Genomic DNA, 19,619 nt, shown 5'->3' on the forward strand with positions numbered 1-19,619 from the left:
AGTTATTGAGATTGATGTGGTTTGGAATTGGTAAAATGTGCTTGGCAAGGCAAGGCAAGGCAAGGCAAGGCAAGTTTATTTATATAGCACATTTCATACACAGTGGTAATTCAAAGTGCTTTTACATAAAAGAAAGTGAAATAGACATTAAAATCAATAAAAACATGGAAATAAGAATAATAAAAACAAGGAATTTTAAAATGATATAGAAAATGATTTAAAATAAATTTAAAGAAAATGATTATACATAAAATTCATTGCAGTCAGTTCGGACATATAGCACAGTGCTCATTCAACAAATGCACAGTTAAATAGATGAGTTTTGAGTCTTGATTTAAATGTGGCTAATGTTTTAGCACATCTGATCTCTTCTGGAAGCTGGTTCCAGCTGCGGGCCGCATAATAGCTAAAAGCAGACTCCCCTTGTTTTGTGTGAACCCTTGGTATTTCTAACTGACTCGATCCTAATGATCTGAGTGGTCTGTTAGGTTTATATTCAGTGAGCATATCAGCAATATATTTAGGTCCTAGGCCATTGAGTGACTTATAAACGAGTAAAAGTACTTTAAAATCAATCCTAAATGTAACTGGAAGCCAGTGTAAGGACCTGAGGACTGGTGTGATATGCTCAGATTCTCTGGTTCTAGTCAGAATCCTGGCAGCAGTGTTCTGGATGAGCTGCAGTTGTCTAATGGTCTTCTTGGGAAGGCCGGTGAGGAGACCATTACAGTAATCCACCCTGCTGGTGATAAAGGCATGAACAAGTTTCTCCAAGTCTTGATTGGAGACAAAACATCTAATTCTTGCAATATTTTTGAGATGATAGTATGCTGATTTAGTTATTGCTTTGACATGACTACTGAAACTAAGGTCTGTCTCCAGAATCACCCCAAGATTTCTGACTTGATTTTTCGTTGTTTGACCCCTAGAGTCAAGGTATGCATTCACCTTGAGAACTTCATCTTTGTTTCCAAATGCAATGACTTCAGTTTTCTCCTTCTTTAACTGAAGAAAGTTCTGGCACATCCAACTGTTAATTTCATCAATGCATTGGCAGAGGGAGTCAATGGGGCTGTAGTCATTTGGAGATAAGGCTAGGTAAATCTGGGTATCATCAGCATAGCTGTGATAGGCAATTTGGTTCTTCCTCATTATCTGACTTAGTGGGAGCATATACAGGTTAAACAAGAGCGGTGCAAGAATTGAGCCTTGTGGGACTCCACATGTCATGGCCGTCCACTTAGACTTATGCTCTCCTATACTCACATAACCTCTCCCTTCTAAGTATGACCTGAACCATTTGAGTGCCATCCCAGAAAGCCCGACCCAGTTTTCCAGTCTCTCTAGAAGTATGTTATGATGGACAGTGTCAAACGCAGCACTAAGATCTAGTAGTACCAGCACTGATATTTTGCCAGAATCAGAATTGACGCGAATATCATTTATTATCTTAATGAGTGCTGTCTCTGTGCTGTGATGTGCTCGGAAACCAGATTGAAAATTGTCCAGGTATCCATTTGAGTTTAAGTAGTTGTTCAGCTGATTAAAAACTACCTTTTCAATAATCTTACCTATGAAAGGAAGATTTGATACGGGTCTATAGTTGCTCAACATGGTGTTATCAAGATTGCGCTTTTTCAGAAGGGGCTTAACAACTGCAGTTTTAAGGGAGTTTGGAAAAGTCCCAGAAAGAAGTGAGGCGTTCACTTGGGAAAAAAATATGATCAGAATATCAATGTGCCTAATAATTATGCACACAGTGTATAGTTATAGCATGGTAACCACAAATTAACCATATATTTGCTAAACTAATCAGTTTAACCATGGTATTTGGAGTAAAACTGTGGTTATACAAATGGTAATCAATACACACTGACAAAGCCTTAGTTTGTTTATATGAAGACATTTCTTTATTTGATTTGGGATTTGTTTTAATATTTCACTTTAGTTTTATTTTATGACATTTCAATTTCTCAAAGAAATGAGCAGCATTTTGTCTGAGAAATAATACAATTACACTTTTGTCATAAACCTCATTTTGTTAAAAAATGAATCATGAGAAAATCGTATTGTGAATCAGTATCATGAATTATATTCCATTGAGTTGAGTGAATGGTTACATCCTACTGTTGACTGTTACTGGTTTAGTCACATGATGATATATATTGAACCTGCTCTTGAACTAAAACTGGCTTTAACTAAACTCTTCATGTCTTCTGTGTGATTTCACAGATAGAGATGGAGTGAAGAAATGAACACAGAGAGAAAACTGCTGGAGTATCAGAAACCAGATAAGAAAAAAACAACAGGAGGGAGAGAGAAATGGAGTCCAGAAATGAGACACAAACCAGTGAAACACAAGAGAAAAACAGACGGAGACCTGTTAGATGTAACAGTATGAAGGAAATAAAACCAAACTGTAAGTGTTTGTTCATTATGTTAATTCTAGTCTTCACACACCTGTCTTAAAGTGTCACATTCAGACAGATTGATCAGATTTTCTGTAAGATGAAAGTTTACAGATGTGTGATTGTGTGTCAAAGACTGAGAACAATGAGGATAATCTGATGTATGTTTGTGATTTCCAGTCTCTCATGATCCAGACAGGCCTGTAAACTTTAATTCTGGAGAAACTTCATCATGTTCTGAAGAACACACAACATCCCTGAGACAGCAGCAGCTGCAGACAACAGCATCATGATCACAGACTCCATCACTCACTACAGTCTGTTCAGATCTCCTCTTTCATCTCTTCATCCTGATAACTGATCTCTGGCTAATTTAGTTCTTCAAACAAGTTAGCGGATTTGATTCAAATATCTGGATTAAGTTTTCTGAGATTACTGTGAACTCACAGCTCAGACGAATTTTACATAATGTGTGTTTGACGACAATTAAATTATGATAATTATTCCTTCACTAATAAACCTCTCAATGAGTAATTATTTTTATTATTTTCAAAATCATTTTAAAATTATAATCTTTCAAAATAATTTTTCTGGTTCAATAAGGTACACTTATTGTGAGGGGCGCCATGCACTCATTATTTTTGACCCAGATCTGTTTACTTAATTAACAGATCTGGGTGTCATGCACCCAGCGCCAGCCAGCAAACAGCAGGTTTTAATATAGCAGCTGATGATATGAAGTGCTGAACGATTTAATCACGCCGGTGTGATTGTAGCAAATATAGAAAATATTATTTGACTATTTTTAGTCTTTTGGAAGCTGCATTCAAAATACACTTGGCTCAAAAATCTGAGGGGGCACGTGCCCCTCACTTTGGGCATCACACCTCTGCTTATTGTAGTGAAAGTAGCAGTGGTTGAGACAGATTTTCAGTATCACCTTCAGTCTAATCCTGTTTACATGAAATAAGCTTGATCCGGAGCAGGTTTGAGCTTAAGGACCTGTTGCTATGACAACAACTCCAGGATGAGCTTCGAAGAACCAACCAATCCTGGATCAAGTCAAATCATCAACAATAAAACCCAGATAACGGAGTAATCCACATCTGAAGAACAGACCCCAGCTTTCACAGACTCCTCTAATCAAACAGACTAATGAACCGTTTGTTTCTCAGATCCGTTTCTTTAGACTGCACTTTTACTGACAACATTCTGCACGTCACAGTTTCCTGCATTTGATAGTGAACACTTATATAATATAAGACGTGCAAACCAGTGGCGGCTGGTCTTTCAAAGAGGGAAAGCTCAGTTTTTGGCCTACATCATAAAAGTTGTCCATTTATTTATATGTAAATTCTGCCCTTCGTTCTCAGCAGTACATGTTATTTGTCACAGCACTTCCAGTCAGCCAGCTAACTTTGTCATACCAGGAGATCTGAAAAGACCTGTTACTTTTCCCTATCTTTTGCACTAAATCAATCTTAGGTGTTGATCTGCCCTGCTGTTTAATTCTAAGTTTCTCCTCGTAAGGAAGACTTTCAAATGGCTTCGCAGGTCAGGTTGACAATATTAGCACCGTCTGCCATCGTGAGCAGTTTGCTAGCTGGCTAGTTCACCCCTACGACGCTAGCCTAGCCTACTGTATGAATGAACGAATGAATGAACAAACGATCTAAAAAAAAGATATTAAACTCGACGGAGGAAATGTGGGAACTAGGTTAAACTGAAACAAGGAATGTGGTGTATAATTGTGTGAAATGCATGATGAAAATTGGCTAACAATTTCACCAAGAAAATACCAAGAAATAGGTTGCAGCAGTTTGTCTTAAATATATATATATATATATATATATTTTTTTTTTTCAGTTCATTCCTAGGTTACAAAGTAAGTGTTTGTAACCATGGTTACTGGTTACAGCTGTTTCTAGTTCAGTTATCATATTTCCTCTCCTGAGTTTCTGATGTTTATGTCTGGGTTTTGCACAGGCGGGTTTGGGGTTGTTCCATGTATCTAATGATATCTTCATCTTTTGTGATTATTTTTTAATGGTATTAGAAGTATTTTAACTAATAATTAAGTTCAAGATTTGTTTTAGATGAGTTTATGCAAAGTTTGAAAATTCCATCAAATATTAATCAGTCTTTATAGTGGTTTCACAATATTGTCAATAAGCTAAAACAATTAGCTGTGACGATCCTGCATCTTGTCCTGATCATGATCTGACTTTTGTTTTTGTATCAGTCACTGTAAGGTCTCATATCTACTGGTTTTCAGTTGAGCATACTGCAGGTGTTCGGAGGAAGTGCTTGGTCTGCAGCGACATTGTTGTCACAGAGTTGTTAAAACGCATCTTAAACAACACATGACCAGCTTTAATACACTTTAATCAAAACCATTTCCTTTTCCGTTTCGGTATGTGTCCTGTTCTTAGAACTGAAGCCCTTTTCTGTTCACAGAATATCAGAGTATAATGTTTTTTGCAGCGAATCTCGCGTTTGGAGAATCAGTCTTTCAGTTCTCGGAATTTAAGCCCTTCTGCGGATGTATTTCTCGTCTTCTCACTTTATAACAATCCTCCTGAACCTCAGACGGCACAACATCAGCAGAGATCTCAGAGTTGTGATGGATGTTTCTTCTCTTCAGTTCGACACAAGGTGATCAAAACAATCATATTTATTCATTTTATGATTTGTTATTTAAGCTATAGCTAACTGTGATATAGAAATGTCAAAAAATACAAAACATAGTATGTATGTATGGCAAAAGACAGTAATTATATTATATTATAGCCTATTAACAACAAGAACAAAAAGAAGTAGAGTCTGGTAGGCTAGAGATTTGATGAAAATGAAAGAGGAGCACTTCTAAACTAAGGCAGCACAACTTTGATGATTTTATCTCTTTTACATCATTGATGTAGAAATACATTTTTACTGGACATGTGTTTTATTCCTAAAGGAAATGATTAACTGATTTATTTAAGGAAAGCAAATTCTATCTTTTGCATGCAAGAAAGTATTGTATATGTATTGTTTTGATTACCATGCAATGTTCATCTTCTTCTTGTGTAAATGACAGAATGCTGAAGCTAAGCAGGGTTGAGCTGGTCAGTACCTGGATGGGAGACCTCCGGTGAAAACTAGGTTGCTGTTGGAAGAGGTGTTAGTGAGGCCAGCAGGGGGTGCTCACCCTGTGGTCTGTGTGGGTCCTAACGCCCCGGTATAGTGACGGGGACACTGTACTGTAAAAAGCACCGTCCTTCGGATGAGACGTTAAACCGAGGTCCTGACTCTCTGTGGTCATTAAAAATCCTAGGATGTCCTTCGAAAAAGTGTAGGGTGTAACCCGGCATCCTGGCCAAATTTGCCCATTGACCTCTGACCATCATGGCCTCCTAACCATCCCCATACGCTGATTGGCTTCATCACTCTGTCTGCTCTCCACTTTTAGCTTTAGGTCTGGCTACGCGAGACTTGGTTCTGAGAGACTTTGCTTGGGTAAAAAAATCCTAAAAAATAACCCTCATTTAATAAGAATAACATTCTGAAGTATTGTGAAATACATGAAGACTCATTTTTTATAGGCTTTATGGCACATCAAGCACATCCTCTTGTACCATTGTTTGAAGAATTTATCTTCCAGAATCTGTCAGTAAGTTTTAGGAGCTCATTTTTATTCCATTTCCTATCCTGAAAAGTCTGTCTTCAGGATTGACTAAAAATGAGCTCCTAAAACTTACTGACAGATTCTGGAAGATAAATTCTTCAAACAGCTGTCCAATGGTCATGCCTTAACTTTGCAATTTCTGTATTGCATTAGTGATTCTGTAATGCATTTTAATATTTATCATGGGTATTTAATAATTTGACATTTCAGTCTGAGTGAAACCTGAGTGAAATCCTGCTTAATAATTCTGCACACCTGAATATAAGGTTTTTCACTTCCAGCCTTCATGGACAATTATATATCACTTATAAATGATTAAATACAAGTTTAATAGTTATTGAGATTGATGTGGTTTGGAATTGGTAAAATGTGCTTGGCAAGGCAAGGCAAGGCAAGGCAAGGCAAGTTTATTTATATAGCACATTTCATACACAGTGGTAATTCAAAGTGCTTTTACATAAAAGAAAGTGAAATAGACATTAAAATCAATAAAAACATGGAAATAAGAATAATAAAAACAAGGAATTTTAAAATGATATAGAAAATGATTTAAAATAAATTTAAAGAAAATGATTATACATAAAATTCATTGCAGTCAGTTCGGACATATAGCACAGTGCTCATTCAACAAATGCACAGTTAAATAGATGAGTTTTGAGTCTTGATTTAAATGTGGCTAATGTTTTAGCACATCTGATCTCTTCTGGAAGCTGGTTCCAGCTGCGGGCCGCATAATAGCTAAAAGCAGACTCCCCTTGTTTTGTGTGAACCCTTGGTATTTCTAACTGACTCGATCCTAATGATCTGAGTGGTCTGTTAGGTTTATATTCAGTGAGCATATCAGCAATATATTTAGGTCCTAGGCCATTGAGTGACTTATAAACGAGTAAAAGTACTTTAAAATCAATCCTAAATGTAACTGGAAGCCAGTGTAAGGACCTGAGGACTGGTGTGATATGCTCAGATTTTCTGGTTCTAGTCAGAATCCTGGCAGCAGTGTTCTGGATGAGCTGCAGTTGTCTAATGGTCTTCTTGGGAAGGCCGGTGAGGAGACCATTACAGTAATCCACCCTGCTGGTGATAAAGGCATGAACAAGTTTCTCCAAGTCTTGATTGGAGACAAAACATCTAATTCTTGCAATATTTTTGAGATGATAGTATGCTGATTTAGTTATTGCTTTGACATGACTACTGAAACTAAGGTCTGTCTCCAGAATCACCCCAAGATTTCTGACTTGATTTTTCGTTGTTTGACCCCTAGAGTCAAGGTATGCATTCACCTTGAGAACTTCATCTTTGTTTCCAAATGCAATGACTTCAGTTTTCTCCTTCTTTAACTGAAGAAAGTTCTGGCACATCCAACTGTTAATTTCATCAATGCATTGGCAGAGGGAGTCAATGGGGCTGTAGTCATTTGGAGATAAGGCTAGGTAAATCTGGGTATCATCAGCATAGCTGTGATAGGCAATTTGGTTCTTCCTCATTATCTGACTTAGTGGGAGCATATACAGGTTAAACAAGAGCGGTGCAAGAATTGAGCCTTGTGGGACTCCACATGTCATGGCCGTCCACTTAGACTTATGCTCTCCTATACTCACATAACTTCTCCCTTCTAAGTATGACCTGAACCATTTGAGTGCCATCCCAGAAAGCCCGACCCAGTTTTCCAGTCTCTCTAGAAGTATGTTATGATGGACAGTGTCAAACGCAGCACTAAGATCTAGTAGTACCAGCACTGATATTTTGCCAGAATCAGAATTGACGCGAATATCATTTATTATCTTAATGAGTGCTGTCTCTGTGCTGTGATGTGCTCGGAAACCAGATTGAAAATTGTCCAGGTATCCATTTGAGTTTAAGTAGTTGTTCAGCTGATTAAAAACTACCTTTTCAATAATCTTACCTATGAAAGGAAGATTTGATACGGGTCTATAGTTGCTCAACATGGTGTTATCAAGATTGCGCTTTTTCAGAAGGGGCTTAACAACTGCAGTTTTAAGGGAGTTTGGAAAAGTCCCAGAAAGAAGTGAGGCGTTCACTTGGGAAAAAAATATGATCAGAATATCAATGTGCCTAATAATTATGCACACAGTGTATAGTTATAGCATGGTAACCACAAATTAACCATATATTTGCTAAACTAATCAGTTTAACCATGGTATTTGGAGTAAAACTGTGGTTATACAAATGGTAATCAATACACACTGACAAAGCCTTAGTTTGTTTATATGAAGACATTTCTTTATTTGATTTGGGATTTGTTTTAATATTTCACTTTAGTTTTATTTTATGACATTTCAATTTCTCAAAGAAATGAGCAGCATTTTGTCTGAGAAATAATACAATTACACTTTTGTCATAAACCTCATTTTGTTAAAAAATGAATCATGAGAAAATCGTATTGTGAATCAGTATCATGAATTATATTCCATTGAGTTGAGTGAATGGTTACATCCTACTGTTGACTGTTACTGGTTTAGTCACATGATGATATATATTGAACCTGCTCTTGAACTAAAACTGGCTTTAACTAAACTCTTCATGTCTTCTGTGTGATTTCACAGATAGAGATGGAGTGAAGAAATGAACACAGAGAGAAAACTGCTGGAGTATCAGAAACCAGATAAGAAAAAAACAACAGGAGGGAGAGAGAAATGGAGTCCAGAAATGAGACACAAACCAGTGAAACACAAGAGAAAAACAGACGGAGACCTGTTAGATGTAACAGTATGAAGGAAATAAAACCAAACTGTAAGTGTTTGTTCATTATGTTAATTCTAGTCTTCACACACCTGTCTTAAAGTGTCACATTCAGACAGATTGATCAGATTTTCTGTAAGATGAAAGTTTACAGATGTGTGATTGTGTGTCAAAGACTGAGAACAATGAGGATAATCTGATGTATGTTTGTGATTTCCAGTCTCTCATGATCCAGACAGGCCTGTAAACTTTAATTCTGGAGAAACTTCATCATGTTCTGAAGAACACACAACATCCCTGAGACAGCAGCAGCTGCAGACAACAGCATCATGATCACAGACTCCATCACTCACTACAGTCTGTTCAGATCTCCTCTTTCATCTCTTCATCCTGATAACTGATCTCTGGCTAATTTAGTTCTTCAAACAAGTGAGCGGATTTGATTCAAATATCTGGATTAAGTTTTCTGAGATTACTGTGAACTCACAGCTCAGACGAATTTTACATAATGTGTGTTTGACGACAATTAAATTATGATAATTATTCCTTCACTAATAAACCTCTCAATGAGTAATTATTTTTATTATTTTCAAAATCATTTTAAAATTATAATCTTTCAAAATAATTTTTCTGGTTCAATAAGGTACACTTATTGTGAGGGGCGCCATGCACTCATTATTTTTGACCCAGATCTGTTTACTTAATTAACAGATCTGGGTGTCATGCACCCAGCGCCAGCCAGCAAACAGCAGGTTTTAATATAGCAGCTGATGATATGAAGTGCTGAACGATTTAATCACGCCGGTGTGATTGTAGCAAATATAGAAAATATTATTTGACTATTTTTAGTCTTTTGGAAGCTGCATTCAAAATACACTTGGCTCAAAAATCTGAGGGGGCACGTGCCCCTCACTTTGGGCATCACACCTCTGCTTATTGTAGTGAAAGTAGCAGTGGTTGAGACAGATTTTCAGTATCACCTTCAGTCTAATCCTGTTTACATGAAATAAGCTTGATCCGGAGCAGGTTTGAGCTTAAGGACCTGTTGCTATGACAACAACTCCAGGATGAGCTTCGAAGAACCAACCAATCCTGGATCAAGTCAAATCATCAACAATAAAACCCAGATAACGGAGTAATCCACATCTGAAGAACAGACCCCAGCTTTCACAGACTCCTCTAATCAAACAGACCAATGAACCGTTTGTTTCTCAGATCCGTTTCTTTAGACTGCACTTTTACTGACAACATTCTGCACGTCACAGTTTCCTGCATTTGATAGTGAACACTTATATAATATAAGACGTGCAAACCAGTGGCGGCTGGTCTTTCAAAGAGGGAAAGCTCAGTTTTTGGCCTACATCATAAAAGTTGTCCATTTATTTATATGTAAATTCTGCCCTTCGTTCTCAGCAGTACATGTTATTTGTCACAGCACTTCCAGTCAGCCAGCTAACTTTGTCATACCAGGAGATCTGAAAAGACCTGTTACTTTTCCCTATCTTTTGCACTAAATCAATCTTAGGTGTTGATCTGCCCTGCTGTTTAATTCTAAGTTTCTCCTCGTAAGGAAGACTTTCAAATGGCTTCGCAGGTCAGGTTGACAATATTAGCACCGTCTGCCATCGTGAGCAGTTTGCTAGCTGGCTAGTTCACCCCTACGACGCTAGCCTAGCCTACTGTATGAATGAACGAATGAATGAACAAACGATCTAAAAAAAAGATATTAAACTCGACGGAGGAAATGTGGGAACTAGGTTAAACTGAAACAAGGAATGTGGTGTATAATTGTGTGAAATGCATGATGAAAATTGGCTAACAATTTCACCAAGAAAATACCAAGAAATAGGTTGCAGCAGTTTGTCTTAAATATATATATATATATATATATATATTTTTTTTTTTCAGTTCATTCCTAGGTTACAAAGTAAGTGTTTGTAACCATGGTTACTGGTTACAGCTGTTTCTAGTTCAGTTATCATATTTCCTCTCCTGAGTTTCTGATGTTTATGTCTGGGTTTTGCACAGGCGGGTTTGGGGTTGTTCCATGTATCTAATGATATCTTCATCTTTTGTGATTATTTTTTAATGGTATTAGAAGTATTTTAACTAATAATTAAGTTCAAGATTTGTTTTAGATGAGTTTATGCAAAGTTTGAAAATTCCATCAAATATTAATCAGTCTTTATAGTGGTTTCACAATATTGTCAATAAGCTAAAACAATTAGCTGTGACGATCCTGCATCTTGTCCTGATCATGATCTGACTTTTGTTTTTGTATCAGTCACTGTAAGGTCTCATATCTACTGGTTTTCAGTTGAGCATACTGCAGGTGTTCTGAGGAAGTGCTTGGTCTGCAGCGACATTGTTGTCACAGAGTTGTTAAAACGCATCTTAAACAACACATGACCAGCTTTAATACACTTTAATCAAAACCATTTCCTTTTCCGTTTCGGTATGTGTCCTGTTCTTAGAACTGAAGCCCTTTTCTGTTCACAGAATATCAGAGTATAATGTTTTTCGCAGCGAATCTTGCGTTTGGAGAATCAGTCTTTCAGTTCTCGGAATTTAAGCCCTTCTGCGGATGTATTTCTCGTCTTCTCACTTTATAACAATCCTCCTGAACCTCAGACGGCACAACATCAGCAGAGATCTCAGAGTTGTGATGGATGTTTCTTCTCTTCAGTTCGACACAAGGTGATCAAAACAATCATATTTATTCATTTTATGATTTGTTATTTAAGCTATAGCTAACTGTGATATAGAAATGTCAAAAAATACAAAACATAGTATGTATGTATGGCAAAAGACAGTAATTATATTATAGCCTATTAACAACAAGAACAAAAAGAAGTAGAGTCTGGTAGGCTAGAGATTTGATGAAAATGAAAGAGGAGCACTTCTAAACTAAGGCAGCACAACTTTGATGATTTTATCTCTTTTACATCATTGATGTAGAAATACATTTTTACTGGACATGTGTTTTATTCCTAAAGGAAATGATTAACTGATTTATTTAAGGAAAGCAAATTCTATCTTTTGCATGCAAGAAAGTATTGTATATGTATTGTTTTGATTACCATGCAATGTTCATCTTCTTCTTGTGTAAATGACAGAATGCTGAAGCTAAGCAGGGTTGAGCTGGTCAGTACCTGGATGGGAGACCTCCGGTGAAAACTAGGTTGCTGTTGGAAGAGGTGTTAGTGAGGCCAGCAGGGGGTGCTCACCCTGTGGTCTGTGTGGGTCCTAACGCCCCGGTATAGTGACGGGGACACTGTACTGTAAAAAGCACCGTCCTTCGGATGAGACGTTAAACCGAGGTCCTGACTCTCTGTGGTCATTAAAAATCCTAGGATGTCCTTCGAAAAAGTGTAGGGTGTAACCCGGCATCCTGGCCAAAATTTCCCCATTGACCTCTGACCATCATGGCCTCCTAACCATCCCCATACGCTGATTGGCTTCATCACTCTGTCTGCTCTCCACTTTTAGCTTTAGGTCTGGCTACGCGAGACTTGGTTCTGAGAGACTTTGCTTGGGTAAAAAAATCCTAAAAAATAACCCTCATTTAATAAGAATAACATTCTGAAGTATTGTGAAATACATGAAGACTCATTTTTTATAGGCTTTATGGCACATCAAGCACATCCTCTTGTACCATTGTTTGAAGAATTTATCTTCCAGAATCTGTCAGTAAGTTTTAGGAGCTCATTTTTATTCCATTTCCTATCCTGAAAAGTCTGTCTTCAGGATTGACTAAAAATGAGCTCCTAAAACTTACTGACAGATTCTGGAAGATAAATTCTTCAAACAGCTGTCCAATGGTCATGCCTTAACTTTGCAATTTCTGTATTGCATTAGTGATTCTGTAATGCATTTTAATATTTATCATGGGTATTTAATAATTTGACATTTCAGTCTGAGTGAAACCTGAGTGAAATCCTGCTTAATAATTCTGCACACCTGAATATAAGGTTTTTCACTTCCAGCCTTCATGGACAATTATATATCACTTATAAATGATTAAATACAAGTTTAATAGTTATTGAGATTGATGTGGTTTGGAATTGGTAAAATGTGCTTGGCAAGGCAAGGCAAGGCAAGTTTATTTATATAGCACATTTCATACACAGTGGTAATTCAAAGTGCTTTTACATAAAAGAAAGTGAAATAGACATTAAAATCAATAAAAACATGGAAATAAGAATAATAAAAACAAGGAATTTTAAAATGATATAGAAAATGATTTAAAATAAATTTAAAGAAAATGATTATACATAAAATTCATTGCAGTCAGTTCGGACATATAGCACAGTGCTCATTCAACAAATGCACAGTTAAATAGATGAGTTTTGAGTCTTGATTTAAATGTGGCTAATGTTTTAGCACATCTGATCTCTTCTGGAAGCTGGTTCCAGCTGCGGGCCGCATAATAGCTAAAAGCAGACTCCCCTTGTTTTGTGTGAACCCTTGGTATTTCTAACTGACTCGATCCTAATGATCTGAGTGGTCTGTTAGGTTTATATTCAGTGAGCATATCAGCAATATATTTAGGTCCTAGGCCATTGAGTGACTTATAAACGAGTAAAAGTACTTTAAAATCAATCCTAAATGTAACTGGAAGCCAGTGTAAGGACCTGAGGACTGGTGTGATATGCTCAGATTCTCTGGTTCTAGTCAGAATCCTGGCAGCAGTGTTCTGGATGAGCTGCAGTTGTCTAATGGTCTTCTTGGGAAGGCCGGTGAGGAGACCATTACAGTAATCCACCCTGCTGGTGATAAAGGCATGAACAAGTTTCTCCAAGTCTTGATTGGAGACAAAACATCTAATTCTTGCAATATTTTTGAGATGATAGTATGCTGATTTAGTTATTGCTTTGACATGACTACTGAAACTAAGGTCTGTCTCCAGAATCACCCCAAGATTTCTGACTTGATTTTTCGTTGTTTGACCCCTAGAGTCAAGGTATGCATTCACCTTGAGAACTTCATCTTTGTTTCCAAATGCAATGACTTCAGTTTTCTCCTTGTTTAACTGAAGAAAGTTCTGGCACATCCAACTGTTAATTTCATCAATGCATTGGCAGAGGGAGTCAATGGGGCTGTAGTCATTTGGAGATAAGGCTAGGTAAATCTGGGTATCATCAGCATAGCTGTGATAGGCAATTTGGTTCTTCCTCATTATCTGACTTAGTGGGAGCATATACAGGTTAAACAAGAGCGGTGCAAGAATTGAGCCTTGTGGGACTCCACATGTCATGGCCGTCCACTTAGACTTATGCTCTCCTATACTCACATAACCTCTCCCTTCTAAGTATGACCTGAACCATTTGAGTGCCATCCCAGAAAGCCCGACCCAGTTTTCCAGTCTCTCTAGAAGTATGTTATGATGGACAGTGTCAAACGCAGCACTAAGATCTAGTAGTACCAGCACTGATATTTTGCCAGAATCAGAATTGACGCGAATATCATTTATTATCTTAATGAGTGCTGTCTCTGTGCTGTGATGTGCTCGGAAACCAGATTGAAAATTGTCCAGGTATCCATTTGAGTTTAAGTAGTTGTTCAGCTGATTAAAAACTACCTTTTCAATAATCTTACCTATGAAAGGAAGATTTGATACGGGTCTATAGTTGCTCAACATGGTGTTATCAAGATTGCGCTTTTTCAGAAGGGGCTTAACAACTGCAGTTTTAAGGGAGTTTGGAAAAGTCCCAGAAAGAAGTGAGGCGTTCACTTGGGAAAAAAATATGATCAGAATATCAATGTGCCTAATAATTATGCACACAGTGTATAGTTATAGCATGGTAACCACAAATTAACCATATATTTGCTAAACTAATCAGTTTAACCATGGTATTTGGAGTAAAACTGTGGTTATACAAATGGTAATCAATACACACTGACAAAGCCTTAGTTTGTTTATATGAAGACATTTCTTTATTTGATTTGGGATTTGTTTTAATATTTCACTTTAGTTTTATTTTATGACATTTCAATTTCTCAAAGAAATGAGCAGCATTTTGTCTGAGAAATAATACAATTACACTTTTGTCATAAACCTCATTTTGTTAAAAAATGAATCATGAGAAAATCGTATTGTGAATCAGTATCATGAATTATATTCCATTGAGTTGAGTGAATGGTTACATCCTACTGTTGACTGTTACTGGTTTAGTCACATGATGATATATATTGAACCTGCTCTTGAACTAAAACTGGCTTTAACTAAACTCTTCATGTCTTCTGTGTGATTTCACAGATAGAGATGGAGTGAAGAAATGAACACAGAGAGAAAACTGCTGGAGTATCAGAAACCAGATAAGAAAAAAACAACAGGAGGGAGAGAGAAATGGAGTCCAGAAATGAGACACAAACCAGTGAAACACAAGAGAAAAACAGACGGAGACCTGTTAGATGTAACAGTATGAAGGAAATAAAACCAAACTGTAAGTGTTTGTTCATTATGTTAATTCTAGTCTTCACACACCTGTCTTAAAGTGTCACATTCAGACAGATTGATCAGATTTTCTGTAAGATGAAAGTTTACAGATGTGTGATTGTGTGTCAAAGACTGAGAACAATGAGGAGAATCTGATGTATGTTTGTGATTTCCAGTCTCTCATGATCCAGACAGGCCTGTAAACTTTAATTCTGGAGAAACTTCATCATGTTCTGAAGAACACACAACATCCCTGAGACAGCAGCAGCTGAAGACAACAGCATCATGATCACAGACTCCATCACTCACTACAGTCTGTTCAGATCTCCTCTTTCATCTCTTCATCCTGATAACTGATCTCTGGCTAATTTAGTTCTTCAAACAAGTTAGCGGATTTGATTCAAATATCTGGATTAAGTTTTCTGAGATTACTGTGAACTCACAGCTCAGACGAATTTTACATAATGTGTGTTTGACGACAATTAAATTATGATAATTATTCCTTCACTAATAAACCTCTCAATGAGTAATTATTTTTATTATTTTCAAAATCATTTTAAAATTATAATCTTTCAAAATAATTTTTCTGGTTCAATAAGGTACACTTATTGTGAGGGGCGCCATGCACTCATTATTTTTGACCCAGATCTGTTTACTTAATTAACAGATCTGGGTGTCATGCACCCAGCGCCAGCCAGCAAACAGCAGGTTTTAATATAGCAGCTGATGATATGAAGTGCTGAACGATTTAATCACGCCGGTGTGATTGTAGCAAATATAGAAAATATTATTTGACTATTTTTAGTCTTTTGGAAGCTGCATTCAAAATACACTTGGCTCAAAAATCTGAGGGGGCACGTGCCCCTCACTTTGGGCATCACACCTCTGCTTATTGTAGTGAAAGTAGCAGTGGTTGAGACAGATTTTCAGTATCACCTTCAGTCTAATCCTGTTTACATGAAATAAGCTTGATCCGGAGCAGGTTTGAGTTTAAGGACCTGTTGCTATGACAACAACTCCAGGATGAGCTTCGAAGAACCAACCAATCCTGGATCAAGTCAAATCATCAACAATAAAACCCAGATAACGGAGTAATCCACATCTGAAGAACAGACCCCAGCTTTCACAGACTCCTCTAATCAAACAGACCAATGAACCGTTTGTTTCTCAGATCCGTTTCTTTAGCCTGCACTTTTACTGACAACATTCTGCACGTCACAGTTTCCTGCATTTGATAGTGAACACTTATATAATATAAGACGTGCAAACCAGTGGCGGCTGGTCTTTCAAAGAGGGAAAGCTCAGTTTTTGGCCTACATCATAAAAGTTGTCCATTTATTTATATGTAAATTCTGCCCTTCGTTCTCAGCAGTACATGTTATTTGTCACAGCACTTCCAGTCAGCCAGCTAACTTTGTCATACCAGGAGATCTGAAAAGACCTGTTACTTTTCCCTATCTTTTGCACTAAATCAATCTTAGGTGTTGATCTGCCCTGCTGTTTAATTCTAAGTTTCTCCTCGTAAGGAAGACTTTCAAATGGCTTCGCAGGTCAGGTTGACAATATTAGCACCGTCTGCCATCGTGAGCAGTTTGCTAGCTGGCTAGTTCACCCCTACGACGCTAGCCTAGCCTACTGTATGAATGAACGAATGAATGAACAAACGATCTAAAAAAAAGATATTAAACTCGACGGAGGAAATGTGGGAACTAGGTTAAACTGAAACAAGGAATGTGGTGTATAATTGTGTGAAATGCATGATGAAAATTGGCTAACAATTTCACCAAGAAAATACCAAGAAATAGGTTGCAGCAGTTTGTCTTTCGACCCATTGAGGTCAATGGACACTAGGCTTCAACCGGGAAATACACTATGATGCTACGGGAATGTATGAGAAGGAAATCGAGTCAGTGTAGACAGGCTCAAGCAGTTGGTTTATTTCGGTGTTTTTTTTGGGTGGTAGAAGTTTTGAATGGCCGGTAACTTAATTTAGTAGCCAAATTGGCTGGTGAGTGAAAAAGTTAATTTCAATCCTTGCTCATGATCATTTATGTATCTGAGAGAATCATGATGGGAGGAAACGTCACATACTTCAGTGTCAATTTTTTTTTTTTTTTGAGTATTTGTTCAAGTTTTAAAAGTAAGTCTAATTGCACTTAGGTACCTTAACTTTGACTAAACGGTGTCTGTGTGATTGAACAGATACAAATGGAGATTAGAGGTGAAATGCAGAAACCACAGACAAGCAAAAACAAGAAGACGGAGTATAGCGGCAGCCTGTAGCCGCTAAGAGGCTGAGTAGAGGGATTAAAGATGACGCGTTTCCATTGATCCAGGTGATAATTTATTATAACATTGAAAGAATAGCAACATGATGATGACGGTAAAGTAAACAAAAAAGAAATGAAATAAAATAAATCTAGACCAAAATGAAAACGGTCAACAGAAAGTGAGCGTCCCAGCTACTCACCCCCTTCCTCCATGCCAACCACATGCAAACTAACAGGTGATATACACCTAAAACAAGTGACGTCACAAACCAAAAAATTAATTTCAAAATAAAAGACATCAACCCAAACCTGGCACCTACACGGAGAGAATAATGGAGCCCAGAAATGAAATACAAACCAGTGGGGAGAAGAGCAGACACATACTTGTTAGATGTGACCGTATGAAGAGAAGAAAGACAAACTGTAAGTTGTGTAAAAACTTACTTTAATTCTTCATCACATTTCTAGTCTTGCTAGATACTTTTTCTCATACTTCTGTCATAAAGTGGCACATTCAGTCAGATTCATCAGACTTTCTGCTCTCATCTAGATGATTGACATTATGCATTATTGAGAACATAAAACCCCCATAAATCCGAAGCAATGAGGCTAATCTGATAAATGTTTGTGATTTCTAGTCTCACATGATCCAGTTGGACCTGTAAAGCTTTATTCAGCTTTTCTCAAGAACACACAACATCAGTGACATCCAGCTACTGACGGCTGAAAACCTCATCATCATCATCATCATCATCATCATCATCCAGACTACAGTGTGTTCAGCTCTTGGACTCTTACACAGCTTTTTCAGACTCATCTGATCACAAACAAACAGACTAACGAACCGATTGTTTGTCAGATCTGTGTTGTTGCTGGACTCTCATTCTCCTCCATCAGTGACTCTGTTTTATTGCTCTACCACAAACACTTTGCACATCAGCGTTCCCCTGCCTTTGATCATAAACCTGCATAAGTTTCACTATAATATAAGACATGGAGACACTCTGGACAGCCGGCTGGTCTTCAGTGTCACATGATCCTTCAGAAATCATTCTAATATGCTGATTTATTATCAGTGTTGAAACTGTTGTGCTGCTTCATAGTTTTTTGGAGCCTGTGATATTTTTTTTTCTTTGATGAATAAAAGTTTAAAAAGAACAACATTTTTCAAAATAGTAATCTTTTCTAACAATATACGTCTCTACTATTACGTTTTATCCAATTAGCACATCCTAGTTAAATAAAAGTATTAATTTATTTAAAAAAAAGAATAAGAATAAGAAATAATTTACCGACCCCAGACTTTTGAATAGTAGTGTATATTGTAACACAAAATTTATATTTTCAATAAACACTGTTATTTTGATCTTTTTATTTATCAATGAATCCTGAAAAAAAGTATCACAGGTCCCAAAAAATATTAAGCAGCACAACTGTTTCCAACATTGATAATAAATCAGCATATTAGAATGGTTTCTGAAGGATCATGTGACACTGACTGGAGTAATATTCCTTGTTTCAAAGGAATAAATTATATTTTAAAGTATATTAAAATAGAAAATTGTTATTTTAAATTGCAATAATATTTCGCAAAATGAAAATTTTTCTTCTGTATTTTTGATCAAATAAATGCATTCTTGATGAGCTGAAGGAACTTATTTTTATTTTTTTTAAACTTTAAAACTTTACTGATCCCATACTTTTGAATGGCAGTGTATACACACACACACACACATATAAGTTGTCAAATGTTCAAGACATGGTTACGGCCTTGGTAAGAACCATGTATTCACCCCACCTGTTTTTGCTGAAAGTATTCAAAAAAAAGGTTTTAGGAAATTAAAACTACATGAACATGTATGACATTAGAGAAACAGGAAATTAAAATAAGAAAAATAAAAAAAATTTGCAAGTACCGTATTTTGAAAAATTGCTTGCTTAAGCCATTTATCAGGATATCCTCTAGGAAGAAACTGCTTGTTCATCTTATCACATTCCACCTCAAGGTCATCAGTGTTTGTGCAAATCCTGTTGATTCGAAGAAATTGACTGTAAAGGAGACCTTTCTTCAGAGGAATGTAATGGAAATTACATTATGTTTATATAATGATTTTGCATAATGATTTTTATACTGT

The 19,619-nt window shown here is 36.8% G+C and overlaps 2 long non-coding RNA genes across 2 annotated transcripts; both read left to right on the forward strand.

Annotated features, from left to right (window-relative positions):
• Positions 1-4,922: 4,922 nt before the first annotated feature.
• Positions 4,923-10,489, forward strand: LOC306862876. Its single transcript, XR_013783615.1, has 3 exons — positions 4,923-5,063; positions 8,640-8,826; positions 8,996-10,489. It is a non-coding gene; the product is annotated as an uncharacterized lncRNA (long non-coding RNA).
• Positions 10,490-11,309: 820 nt separating this feature from the next.
• Positions 11,310-17,604, forward strand: LOC306862873. The gene is made up of 3 exons (XR_013783612.1): positions 11,310-11,472; positions 15,035-15,221; positions 15,391-17,604. It is a non-coding gene; the product is annotated as an uncharacterized lncRNA (long non-coding RNA).
• The last annotated feature ends 2,015 nt before the right edge of the window (positions 17,605-19,619 follow it).

This window comes from Barbus barbus (assembly GCF_936440315.1).
Source record: "Barbus barbus genome assembly, chromosome: 43".
Taxonomy (NCBI): Eukaryota; Metazoa; Chordata; class Actinopteri; order Cypriniformes; family Cyprinidae; genus Barbus; species Barbus barbus.